Source organism: Protopterus annectens, chromosome 13.part0 (genome assembly GCF_019279795.1).
Source record: "Protopterus annectens isolate FY-2018-M chromosome 13.part0, PAN1.0, whole genome shotgun sequence".
NCBI classification, from domain to species: domain Eukaryota; kingdom Metazoa; phylum Chordata; order Ceratodontiformes; family Protopteridae; genus Protopterus; species Protopterus annectens.
The window spans coordinates 1003428539-1003441357 of record NC_056747.1 but is presented as its reverse complement, the minus strand read 5'-3'; the positions used below and the strand labels follow the sequence as shown (position 1 = coordinate 1003441357).

General features: G+C 39.2%; 1 protein-coding gene across 1 annotated transcript in view; it reads right to left on the bottom strand.

Moving 5' to 3' along the window:
• The window catches only part of LOC122788010 (keratin, type I cytoskeletal 18-like), a 191702-nt gene that overhangs the window by 115927 nt on the left and 62956 nt on the right, over window positions 1-12819 (bottom strand). The gene's annotated exons all lie outside the window — the stretch shown is intronic.

The window sequence follows — 12819 nt, the reverse complement described above, 5'->3', positions numbered from 1 at the left end:
GTGTCTGTGTGTAAATCAAAATCTCATTAAGTTTGATGAATGCCATCACCTGCTTGTGGGCAGTCATGGTATGGCTGGTAGTGGACATTTGCCCTTTCTCTGCTGTTGTTGGAGTTGGTATATATGTATAAATAGCAGGATGTGGGAGAGTATGGGGATGGGGGTGGCTGCCCCCTACATAAAATATGTTTTTTTTTTTTTTAATAAATGTTTTCAACTATTTGAGGTTCATAGGTTCATAGGTTCATAGGTTGATACTAGGCTATCTGCCCTGGGGCATTTACAAGCCTAGCCAGTGTGTTTGGTTTTCGCCATCCTTTTAGATTGGTTGACTGTGCCTCTGTAGAGTAGGTCACAGAAGATAGCCCTTTTAAGGTTAGTTTACTGTGCCCCTGTCTAGCAGGGACACAGAAGAGATCCCAGGGGTGAACTTATGATCTCCCATCCACTCGTCAAGATTTCTCTTGAAGAGAGTCAGTGAGGGGCTCTGCCTAACATGGATTGGGATTCTGTTCCAGAGTGAGGGCAGCCTCTGGGATATGAATCTGTCCCTCCAGCATGTCCTATTTATTTCTGTGCTGAGGTTTAGGTCCCTGGAGCATGTAGCTCTAAGGGATTTGGATTTCCTGAGGTGGAGCATGTCCATTAATTCTGGGTTGGACATGGCTTTATACATCAGGCATAGATCACCTCTGAGTAGGCGGTAAGCAACTGGGTAGAGCTGGAGTTTCTTTAGCCGAACTGCATAGGGCATCTGTTTGAGTCCCTTGATCCTCTTGGTGAGGTACTTTTGGGGCCTCTCCAGTTGCTGCAGGTGTCAGGTAAGGTACATCCCAAATGGGGCATTGTATTCAATTATGGGCCTGATGAGTGATGAGTAGAGGGGCACAATGACCTCTCTTGTTCTAGATGTGAACCCTTTCATGATAAGGTGGGCTATATAGAAGGTCTTTCTAACCACTGTGACAACGTGATTGTGAAAAGAGAGGTTTCTATCTACATGGGTCCCCAAATCCCTAATTACATCTTCTGTACTTAATAGATTACCACCTATGTGGTAATTTGTGGGCACTTTGTTTTTCCCAAAGGGGATGACTATGCACTTTTTGGAATTTAGCTTAAGGCCATGGCTCTGTCACCAGTTATCCATCTCTGTGAGAACCTTTTGGAGGATGCTTGTGTCAGCCTGAGAGTTGATTATGGCGCCCAGCTTGCAGTCATCTGCAAACTTGGTCAGCCATGGTCCTCCTGTATTAGCCTGTACCTCAGAAAAGTATATACCGAACAAGAGAGGTCCCAGGACTGAGCCTTGTGGAACACCACTTGTAACTGGTTTGGAGTCTGACGTGGCACCTGCGATTCTGACCATGTGGGTTCTATCCCTGAGCCAGTTTGCAACCCATCTTGTGACATAGGGGTTGATATTTAAGCTGGTGAGCTTATTTATGATGCCTGAGTGGGGTATTGTGTCAAAGGCTTTTGAGAGGTCCAGGTAGGCCGTGTGGACTACCTTCCCTTCATCTATGGCCTTGGTAACTGTTTCAAAGAAGTCGACTAGGTTCAAGAGGTAAGATATGCCCTTAACAAATCTGAATTGGGTAGGATCCAGTGTCTGGAGGTTACCAATGTCCTTGCTTATGAGTTCCATGATGATACGCTCCATAGCTTTGCAGACCAGACTAGTCAGGCTTATAGGGCGATAGTTTCCTGGGTCCGTTGTGGCACCACCTTTGTGGAGTGGGACCACTGTTGCTGTACGCCATTCCTTGGGTACATATCCTGTAGTAAGGCTGAGATTGAACAGTGTCTTTATGTGAGAGTTTAGTTCTTTTTGGAGCTTGTGTAAGATGCAGCCTGGGACACGTCTGGTCCCATTGATGCTGTGTTTTTTGCTTTGGAGAGGGCAGCTCTCACCTGTGCATTTGTGATGTCAGTGAGGCTACATTCTGTTGGGATAGACATTTGGTCTTTTGGGGGGGGGGGGGTTGCACTGAACCTGTCTGCCAGGATGTTGGCAATGTCTGTGGGATCAGTGTATTTTTTGTCATTTTGTACTAACTCAGAGCATATCTGGGAGTTGCCCCCCAGATTTCTGACATAACTAAAGAAGGCCTTGTGATTATCTTTAGTGTCTTGCGCAATTTTTCTTTCGAAGCTGGCCTTAGATAATTTTATGAGGGATCATAGTTTCTTGCTAGTACTGATCAGAGATGCCTTCCCTTTTTGGGATTTTGCTCTATCATGTAGTAGCTTCCTCCTTCTGTTGTATAGCTTATTTATGGCCAGGGTCCACCAGACTGGTCTCCTGCCTTTGGAAGAGTGAATCTTGGTTTTATTTTGGATATTACAATCCATGCATTCCTGTAGGTGTCCATAGAATGCATTTGTAAAGGATTCTGCTGTTTGGGCAGTATTTTCTACTGGCCCGGTGGCTTTGAAGGATTCCACCTCGTTTTTGAGAAGTGTGAAATTTGCTTTTGAGAAATTTTTCACCATGATTTCCTTGGCTGGGGGTGGGGATGGGATATGGATGTCCAGTGAGATTAATTTATGGTCTGATCTTACCAATGATGGACATACCTCTGGTGTGGAACATAGGGTCCCCATGTTGGTGATGACCAGGTCCAATATGTTATCCCCTATAGTGGGAGTGGTGACCAGTTGTTCCATAGCATTTGCATTTATAAATTCTAGAAATCGTTGGGCAAGGGTGTTGGGGCTTGAGTAGTTTTCCCAGTCGATGTTTGGGTAGTTGAAGTCACCCAATATTATTGTTTTTGGAGAGACCTTCATATTCTCCAGTGTTCTCATGAAGGCCAAGGGGGTTCCTGAGTTTGGGAGGGTGGTCTGTAGCAGGCTACAAACTGAAAGGCAGTTTTGTCCACTGTTAATTGTACATGGATGATCTCCGATGCTTCGTGCAGTGCCACTAACCTGGAGGTATGGGTATCTTTGATGAATATGGATACTCCCCCTCCTTTTGTGGTTCGGGCCGAGTTTTGGGGCCGAAAAGCATGGTATGAGGTATAACCTGGTAGTGCTGGGGAGCCTTGAACCAGGTCCCTGTCACTGCACAGATATCAATATTCTCATACTGAGGAGAGCCTCAAGTGCGTGCATCTTGAGGTTTAGACTTCTGTCATTGAGCAGCATTACCCTTAGTTTTTTTTTTCTTGTGTTGTCTATGAAGGTGGGTTTGTCTTTTGAGCCTTGCCTAAAAAAGGCACTATGATGGTGGCAAGAGCCTTAGCCAGTATTTGAAAGCCCAGGAGTGACAGGTGCAAGCTGTCCCTAGCGAAGCAACGTGGCTTGTCGAGCATGTCATCCCAGGCTGACAGACACTGAATCCCCTTAGAATGACACCAATACTTTAGCCAATTGTTAAAATTGATCATTGTGTCTTTATACTGTGGCATCATACTTGGTGAGGGCAAGATGCTACTCAAGGTCAGGGTCATACCGGTCTGGGCTACATGATCAGAGAGCTCCTCTGTGTCTCTTTTCATGTAGTCCAGGGAAGTACATCTCAGGTCATTCACACCGGCATGGACAATAACAGAGTCATATTTGTACTTGCTTTAGAGTGACCTGAGTGCTTGTGTTATGTGGTGGATCCTGGCACCCAACAGGTAGCTTACTGTGACCTTCTCATTGTTCAGTCTGGTGAGTGGGACGTCAGTGTGTCTGACAATAGAGCCCTCTATTACAAGTGTATTAGGTGTGTTGTTTAGCCTTAAGGGCTGTGGCTGTGTGGCACACTGAATTTGTGAAATATGTGATACGTGGGTATTATTGCGGGGTAGTGGTTGCTTGGATGTCTGCTTTGGAGGTCTCTGCTGCTTTGGCAGATTTTTATTTAGAGCCTCCAAGTATGTTTTTGTGTGTTTATGTGTTTGGTTTGCTGATGTGATAGGTCTATGTGAGACTGGAATAGTGGTGTATGTGGTTTCCTTCTCCTCCTGACTGACTGTGCCAGTGCTGGGTTGAGAGAGCTCAGCCTCCAGTTTGGCTATATAGTTGCATCTCTCACATATATTTGAGTTTGATGGGAGGAGGAGAGGGAGCAACCAACAAATTTCCATGCAGGGGGGAAATGCACGGTCCAAACCAAAACACAGCAGCCACCAAATAGACCAGCATGAGCAGACTGGAGTTGAATAATCCTTTATAATCCTTTATTAAGCAGACCGGTTTCGGCAAAATAGCCTTCTTCAGTGTAGGACCATACAATCAAGTCCCTTACAGCACTCATTTAAATACAGACAGGCAGCCAATAAGGCAAACAGGTTCATAAATATTCATGAAATAATAAGTTCACATTTAAAAAGGCCTGTGTACATAAGGCAGTTGTAACATTGCCTCAAGATAGCCAGATTCACCAGGTGGACTGGAGAGTAAACCCAAAACTGACTATTGGACATGCCAGAAAAGTATAAGGAATAGTTTTTTGACTGATCAGAAAGGACCAATAGGGAGCCAAGTACTTATAAGGAGTATAAGAGGGTGTAGTGCTTTAGTTAGTTATTGTTTACTTATAAGATTACTTATAAGATCAAGTGCAATGCTTTAGATTGAAAACAGAGTGCTTACTTTGAGATTTAGAACAGTGAAAAGTGAAGAGCAGACCTTGTGGAGCCGGGAATAGTTTAAACCCGTTTATGCGGCGCTGCCCGATACTGCGTTATGCGCAAAATCGCGCAAAAGTGGGTTTCAAGGCAGGGAACTTGAAAGAGCTAGGAATCAGCCCAAAACTTTTCTAGGCAGTAACCACTCCTACAGGGGCAGGCAGGCTGTTCAGTGTTAATCACTGCCACTGATGAACACAGAGATTTCCCTTTAGCCCAAGCAAGCACTGGCCTCCAAGAAACTTACAAACAGTTCAGAACAGCAAAAATGTAACTGAACTTTTTTAAATTTCAGAAAGTGGGAAAAAAGCAAGATTTTTTTTTTTTTTTAGTTTAAAGGTAGCAGAGATACACAAGTAGCAAATTAGTTAGAACAGTGCAATAAATGACCCCACACTTGAGTGCTAGGCCAGAGTCAGGTAAAAAGCAGTTTTAAGAAAAAAACGATTTTAAATTACGTGCAACAGAGGAACTGCAGTAAACAGGCTCTAGATGTGTTCTAAATACTGCTTCTAATACAGATATCAACTTTAGCAAGCCGGAAAATGTCGAAAAGTAGGCGGCAAAGCAGAAATTTTAAACAAAAAATCATAATAAAATACTTATAATCTCAAAAGTGGCTCCTTTCTTCTCTCAGCATTTTCTCCCCTTGGTAGGTGCTTCAGCAACAACTATCATGCCTGTAAATATGACAAAACCATGAGGCAGCAGGGTTTTAAGAAAGAGAGATCAAAGAGTTTGGAATTGACCCAAAATGGCCAATAAAACTACAGCTTCTAGGCAGTAACCATTCCTACAGGGGCAGGCAGGCTATTCAGTGTTAATCACTGCCACTGATGAACACAGAGACTTCCCTTTAGCCCAAGCAAGCACTGGCCTCCAAGAAACTTACAAACAGTTCAGAACAGCAAATCTGTAACTGAACTTTTTTAAATTTCAGAAAATGGGAAAAAAGCAAGATTTTTTTTTTAGTTTAAAGGTAGCAGAGATGCACAATTAGCCAACTAGTCAGAACAGTGCAGAACAGTGCAATAAATGATCCCACACTTGAGTGCTAGGCCAGAGTCAGGTAAAATTCAGTTTTAAGAAAAAAAAAATTTAAATTAAGTGCAACACAGGAAATGCAGTAAACAGGCTCTAGATGTGTTCTAAATACTGTTTCTAATACAGATATCAACTTTAGCAAGCTGGAAAATGCTGAAAAGTTGGCAGCAAAGCAGAAATTTTAAACAAAAAATCAGAATAAAATACTTATAATCTCAAAAGTGGCTCCTTTCTTCTCTCATCATTTTCTCCCCTTGGTAGGTGCTTCAGCAACAACTATCAAGCCTGGAAATACACCAAAACCATGAGGCAGCAGGGTTTTAAGAGAGAGAGATCAAGGAGTTTGGAATTGACCCAAAATGGCCAATAAAACTACAGCTTCTAGGCAGTAACCATTCTTACAGGGGCAGGCAGGCTGTTCAATGTCAGTCACTGCCACTGATGAACACAGAGACTTCCCTTTAGCCCAAGCAAGCACTGGCCTCCAAGAAACTTAGAAACAGTTCAGAGCAGCAATTCTGTAACTGAACTTTCTTAAATTTCAGAAAGTGGAAAAAGGAACAATTTTTTTTTGTTTTAGTTTAAAGGTAGCAGAGATACACAAGTAGCAAAATATTCAAAACAGTGCAATAAATGACCCCACACTTGAGTGCTAGGCCAGAGTCAGGTAATATTCAGTTTTAAGAAAAAATCTATTTTAAATTAAGTGCAACACAGGAAATGCAGTAAACAGGCTCTAGATGTATTCTAAATACTGTTTCTAATACAGATATCAACTTTAGCAGGCTGGAAAATGCTGAAAAGTAGGTGGTAAAGCAGAAATTTTAAACAAAAAAAATCAGAATAAAATACTTATAATCTGAAAAGTGGCTCCTTTCTTCTCTCAGCGTTTTCTCCCCTTGGTAGGTGCTTCAGCAACAACTATGAAGCCTGGAAATACGCCAAAACCACGAGGCAGCAGGGTTTTAAGAGAGAGAGATCAAGGAGTTTGAAATTGACCCAAAATGGCCAATACAACTACAGCTTCTAGGCAGTAACCACTCCTACAGGGGCAGGCAGGCTGTTCAGTGTCAATCAATGCCACTGATGAACACAGAGATGTCCCTTTAGCCCAAGCAAGCACTGGCCTCCAAGAAACTTACAAACAGTTCAGAACAGCAAATCTGTAACTGAACTTTTTTAAATTTCAGAAAGTGGGAAAAAAGCAAGAATTTTTATTGTATGATTCTGACTCATGCATGACGCACACACACACACACACACACACACACACACACACACACACACACACACACACACACACACACACAAATGTTGTGATGTAGTGCTTCTAGTGACCACTGTGGGCGATGTGTCTCTATAGTGTTGAGGCATACTGGGAGAAAGACCACACACGCATTCTATAAGTTGGGGAGATGACATACATCCCTTCCTCATTAAGAGGAAGGGGTAGAAGCAGAGGGGGGATAGATGTTTTCTTCTCAATAACAGTGGACTTGGAGATCAGGAGTACAGACTCTTAGGAAACAGTGATGTACTGGAAGAACATTAAGGGTCCACAGGAGATACTTGTGCTGGACCAGCAATTTAAGCTATGGACTAAAAGTGTCTTCTCTTGAACTGCAGCACTTACAAAGACTGTTGAGTTTTTGAGAGAAACTAGCCTGACCTATAAGTCATATGAAACTAGGTACTAAAAAACAAACCAGGTCCACAATAAAAAGGAAGTGCAATAAATCACTGAAGACTTAACCACACAGAGTTTATTCAAAAAGTAAACGTAAAGCGCCTCAATGTTTGAGCAACTTCTTCAGACATTAATCACTTGGTCTAATTGATTATTTATACTCACGTCACTAAAACCACTTGATTATACATCAATTACAGTTTAAAGTGATGGAGTTACATTACAACATAAAGCAGCAAGTAGTATGTATTAAGAATATATATATACATTTAAAAATATGTATATATGTTTAAAAACACATAATCAACTCACAAATAATACAGCCAAAAGAAATAAAAAACAAAACTTAATAAAATAATACAAATATCCAAAACAAGTTATAAATATGATCAAAAAGTCTACAAAAACTTCATGTCAAGTATATGCTCCCTAAGCTTTAATAGTAATAAGTTCAGTTCAAATATTCAAGTATCAAAAACTCAGTAAATATGTGTTTTTGAATGGAAATTTTGTTATATAGGTGTTTTCTTTTATATTATATTAACAAACCAGGACAACATTTCAAAGCAGCCTTTAAACAACATGAAATTGTATAATGTAAACATACCAAGCTTAATTAGCCTTGTCATTAAAAAGTGTTTTTATATATATAAAAAATGTATTTTTTATGTAAAAATGTATATGTATATTTGTTTAAATATTTATTAAGTCTTATATATACTTCTCATAAAAAAGGTATAAAGTGAGCCCATACACTACAAATACATTAAGATTCCTTATGGAATTTAAATTTTAATAAACTAAAAAATATATATCATGCCTATCTTTACACAAAAAGGGTTTTGAATATTGTTGAATATTGTTTAAAGGCTGCTTTGAAATGTTGTCCTGGTTTGCTAACACAATATAAAAGAAAACATCTATATAACAAAATTTATATTCAAAAGCACATATTTACTGAGTTTTTGATACTTGAATATTTGAACTGACCTATAAGTCATATGAAACAAGGATTGTTACATTCTTGTGAGAAACTATCCGGGACTAAAAATGATATGAAACAAAGATTTTTAAGGTGCTGCACAATGAAGACTATCCCTGCTGATTCTTTCTTGCAGTTTTTACTAAATGGTCTCTCTATGTGGCCTTTATACTCATTGGTTTTGATGTTATTTGGGATATTTTGCAGCCACCCTAATGATATGTACATCAAGCTTGTTATTTAATTTCTCCTTTGTTGATTATGCTGTATTGACAAGCTCGGAGAAAGGGAGAACCATGGCATGTCTCATGGCTAGTGTGGGGTTGTTTTTATTAGCCTGAATGCACCAGTAAAGATTTAAAAAAAGTAAAAAGTCATGAGCATTCAGAAGCCATGCAACTGAATAACTCAAACACTGCTATGTCCTTAAGAGGTCATTTGCATTTATCCCATGAGCCCCCACTACAGAAACTCTAAGGTATTTCACATTGAAGACTCTGTCTCTCCTGATTATTCCTTGCAGCTTTTACTAAATGGTTTACCTGTGAGACCTTTTTACCCATTGGTTTGGAACACTAAATAAATATACACTTTGTGTTTTTGTTTTGAGTTGTACTGTAAGCAAATGATACATGAAGAATAGCTCCAATGTTTGCTAAATATTACATTGCCAGGAAAGGCTAGCAACGTTAGGTCAAAGCATACCAAACTATGCTATTTTTGTTCCTTCATCACTGTCTGAATGTGCTAATACATTGTGAGTTAATTTTCCTACCTGTAGAATGAGAGATCTACTGCCTTCTCAAGTTACCACACCCATCTGCAGGAAAAAAGATATAGTGAGAGAGAGAGAGAGAGATGTGTGTGTGTGCTTTCCATGGTTTTGTTATCCTTTTAGCAAAATTTGATTTCTTCTTTGGATGTCCAGAATGAGAAGGTATGGAAATTATTCTGAGTTACTATGCATTTTATTAAAGTGAATTTCATATTGTGTATTAAAATGGATCTACGGCGTAAACCTCCTAAAGATGCATTGTTACATGACATCCTAACTGACTATTAGCCCACCAGTGTATTCTAAAGAAGTATGGTGAATTGTGGTTGGTAGTATAGAGTTTTCATTTTGCTTGAAATGTGTTTACTAAATTTAGATGAAAATGACAAATGTATTTGCTACCTATTAAATTGTGTTGTGCTATATAATGTCATAAGATTCTCTTTGACGCAACTCAAATAGACAAAGCTACACTCTGAGAACAAATTAAGTGCAACACTTTTTAAATTAAATTTAAAAAGAACTGCATGAAAAAAGTGGTAGAATATAATGCACTGATGAATGTCTTAGCAACACAATATGGATTTACTGAAAGATGTGCAGAACATGTTACTTAAAAAGCAACCCAAATGTTACATAGTGAACATGCTGAACTGCTGGAAGAAATGCACTGGAAAACTTTTGTTTAGTATGAAGCATGTGATCAAGAACACTGTTAAAACAAATTACTGGAAGATGAATATAAGCAGATAGTGACTAATGCCAACTTGTGATTTCTTAAATTACAAAAAATAGCTTACATCATTCTAAGTGAAGAAGGAAAACTAGTGAGCTAGGATTTATTGTGGTATCAAATTACATTTAACTTAGTAAAAGCAATTAGAAATTCCCTAATGTAAGAACATATTACAAGCAAACACAAAGTGTGAAAAAGCAGTGTGCTTAAAAGAGTGAAGCAGTAACTGATGCAAAGAGTGCTGGAAAAAAATTACAGCAAACATTAATGCAGTGAGGAAAATTGTTACACTCAGTTTCTGTGAAAATATGTCAGACAATTCTCAAGTACACACATTGGAAAATGAAGACTACACTGGATATGTAAACCACAGTCTAAACAACATGTGAGGAGCCAATGATTCATAAGCTAGAAGTTTAATTGTATTGTGTTTCTAAAATAGGTCAAAAACTGCTAATGCACCAGTATAAGCCAGTAACACTACTGCACTGTGCTTATAACCCTGTGACTAACAAAAAAGTCTACAGGTGAAATTTTTTTGCATATGAATGAACTGTGATTTGGAAAATGGAAACCCAAGTACATGGAAGCTTTTTTGTTGAGTACAAAGCTGATAGCTTTATAGTAAGAAGAGTGGAATTTTGAAATGCTGCTGAAGGAATTCAGAGTATGATGCACTGCAGTAATAAAAAATACTGCTTACATGATGCAGACATTTTTTGCATTTGTAGCTTGTCGTGTTTTAGGTGGGTAAAAATCACTGTTAGATATTGGTTTCTAAAAGCTGCATTGCTGTTGAAATAATTTTCATAAAAAATGTATTCAGATGAACAGTGTGTGTGTGTGTGTGTGTGTGTGTGTGTGTGTGTGTGTGTGTGTGTGTGTGTAAGCCAAGCTTGTGGGAAAAACAAGTGAAAAAATACGCATTTCATAGAATGCATTTGCAAATTGGACATTATACAGCACTAAATCCTGTTAATGCTCTCTGTAATAAAATATATAAAAATCAAAACTGAAAGCATGCCTTCCTGAATAGTGAATTGTCAATACTGAAGAACTTGCATACCCACAAAAATAGTTGCCCTAAGCCCATAAATAGACTTGCTTCAACAATAGAAATGAGTCTTCTTGTCAGTTCAAGGGTTCTTTAGAAAAGAAAAAGTTCTGTTGGTGTCATAATAGACACTTGATTTAAAAAGGGTATGTGGTAAAATTTCTTTACCAACCTTGGCGTCGGTTTGGGAAAGTAAAGGTAACATGTTGCTTCTAAAAGTTAAACTGTCTTACAGAGAAAAGGATGCTCATTTGTGTGTAATATAAGGAAGAAAATGATGCGTAAATCTGGTGAAACTGATTGTGATTGCATGTGTTGAAAAATGAGAAGCAAAGGAGGTAATCAAAACCATGTGCTGCTATTACTGAAGGTGAATAGACATTAAGCTCTGTTAAAATACACCAGTATGGGTTCAGAAAAATAACTGGTGTTGGTCAACTAAGTCTGGTCACTAACAGTTTCGTGGTACAACAGGGTGAGACTGTACAGCATCAAAATATATCTGACAGGCAGGAGCAAATGGATATTTATCAGTCCATTGTTGCAATTATGCAAAACATTTTTTTTTGAGAATGATGCTTCTGGCTCTAAGAAATCCAGAAGAGATGATGCTGAAAGACAGAACCTGGTTTTCAAATTAGACAGTACTGATAAGAAATAAAAATTTCTAGTAAAGGTAATGCAGCTTCTTTCGAGAGATATACTTATGCAACAAAGGGTAGCCAAGAAGAAGAGGAAATACGTTATATATTCTCCCAGTGCACTGTATAACCAAGAAGCAGAGGAAGTAACCTATATATATTCCTCCAGTGTTGTATATTCTTCAAGATGACGTTACAGAAATATTAAGCCAACAGGGGATGCTGACTTTAAATAAAATAACAGAAAGCTTTATAAAGTATTCACTGATGCTGGCGAGCAAGAGTGTGAAAAATAAAACAGACAAAGAAATTAATGACTTCTAAAAAAAAAAGAAAGAACCTGAATTTGCTGTGCAAGATGGAACAGTATGTTGTAGACGTATATTGAAAGTTCTTAGACAATTGACTACATAAACAAAAGGAAAATGATAAAAGTGACCTGGTGTTGGAACTTGAAAGACAAAAGAGAAGTCAATTTGTCCAAGTTGACATTCTCTGTGATTTAGAAAAGCTGAGTTGATTGCAGAAGCCTTTCCTAGGAAGCGTTTTACATTGCATTAAGCCTTTGCAATTCAGGGACTGCTGTACCTCTGAGGTTTTCCCTTGGTGGGAGGTTCAGCATGGAGACTGGGCTTATGAGTGTGTGTGTGTGTGTGTGTGTGTGTGTGTGTGTGTGTGTGTGTGTGTGTGTGTGTGTGTGTGTGTGTGTTTGTGTGCGCATGCATGTCTGAAGGGACAAGAATGAGTGTGTGTGTGTGTGTGTGTGTGTGTGTGTGTGTGTGTGTGTGTGTGTGTGTGTGTGTATGAGTGCATATCTGCATATCTGGTCACACTATGGGAATTAGGTAGGGAATTGTAGGTGTGTGTGTGTGTGTGTGTGTGTGTGTGTGTGTGTGTGTGTGTGTGTGCTGGTGAATGGCTGAAAGACATGAGTGAGAACAAGTGTAGAGGGTTTGTTTGTGAATGAGTGGATGTGTGTGTGTGTGTGTGTGTGTGTGTGTGTGTGTGTGTGTGTGTGTGTGTGTGTGTGTGTGTGTGTGTGTGTGTGTCTGTAATTATAAGGAGGTGCCTTTGCTAATGTAATACATGGGCTGCTAGGGAGAACACTAGAGCAGTGGGGTTTTACAGCCCAGTGTTTAATTTAGACACATGGTAATGATCCAATAATGAAGTCTTACATATTTGCAGATATACCTGTCTCTGAATCCCATTTTCTCACCATTGGTCTCTCACTATTGCTCTAACTGACTAACTCACATTGTGCAATTAGTGTGA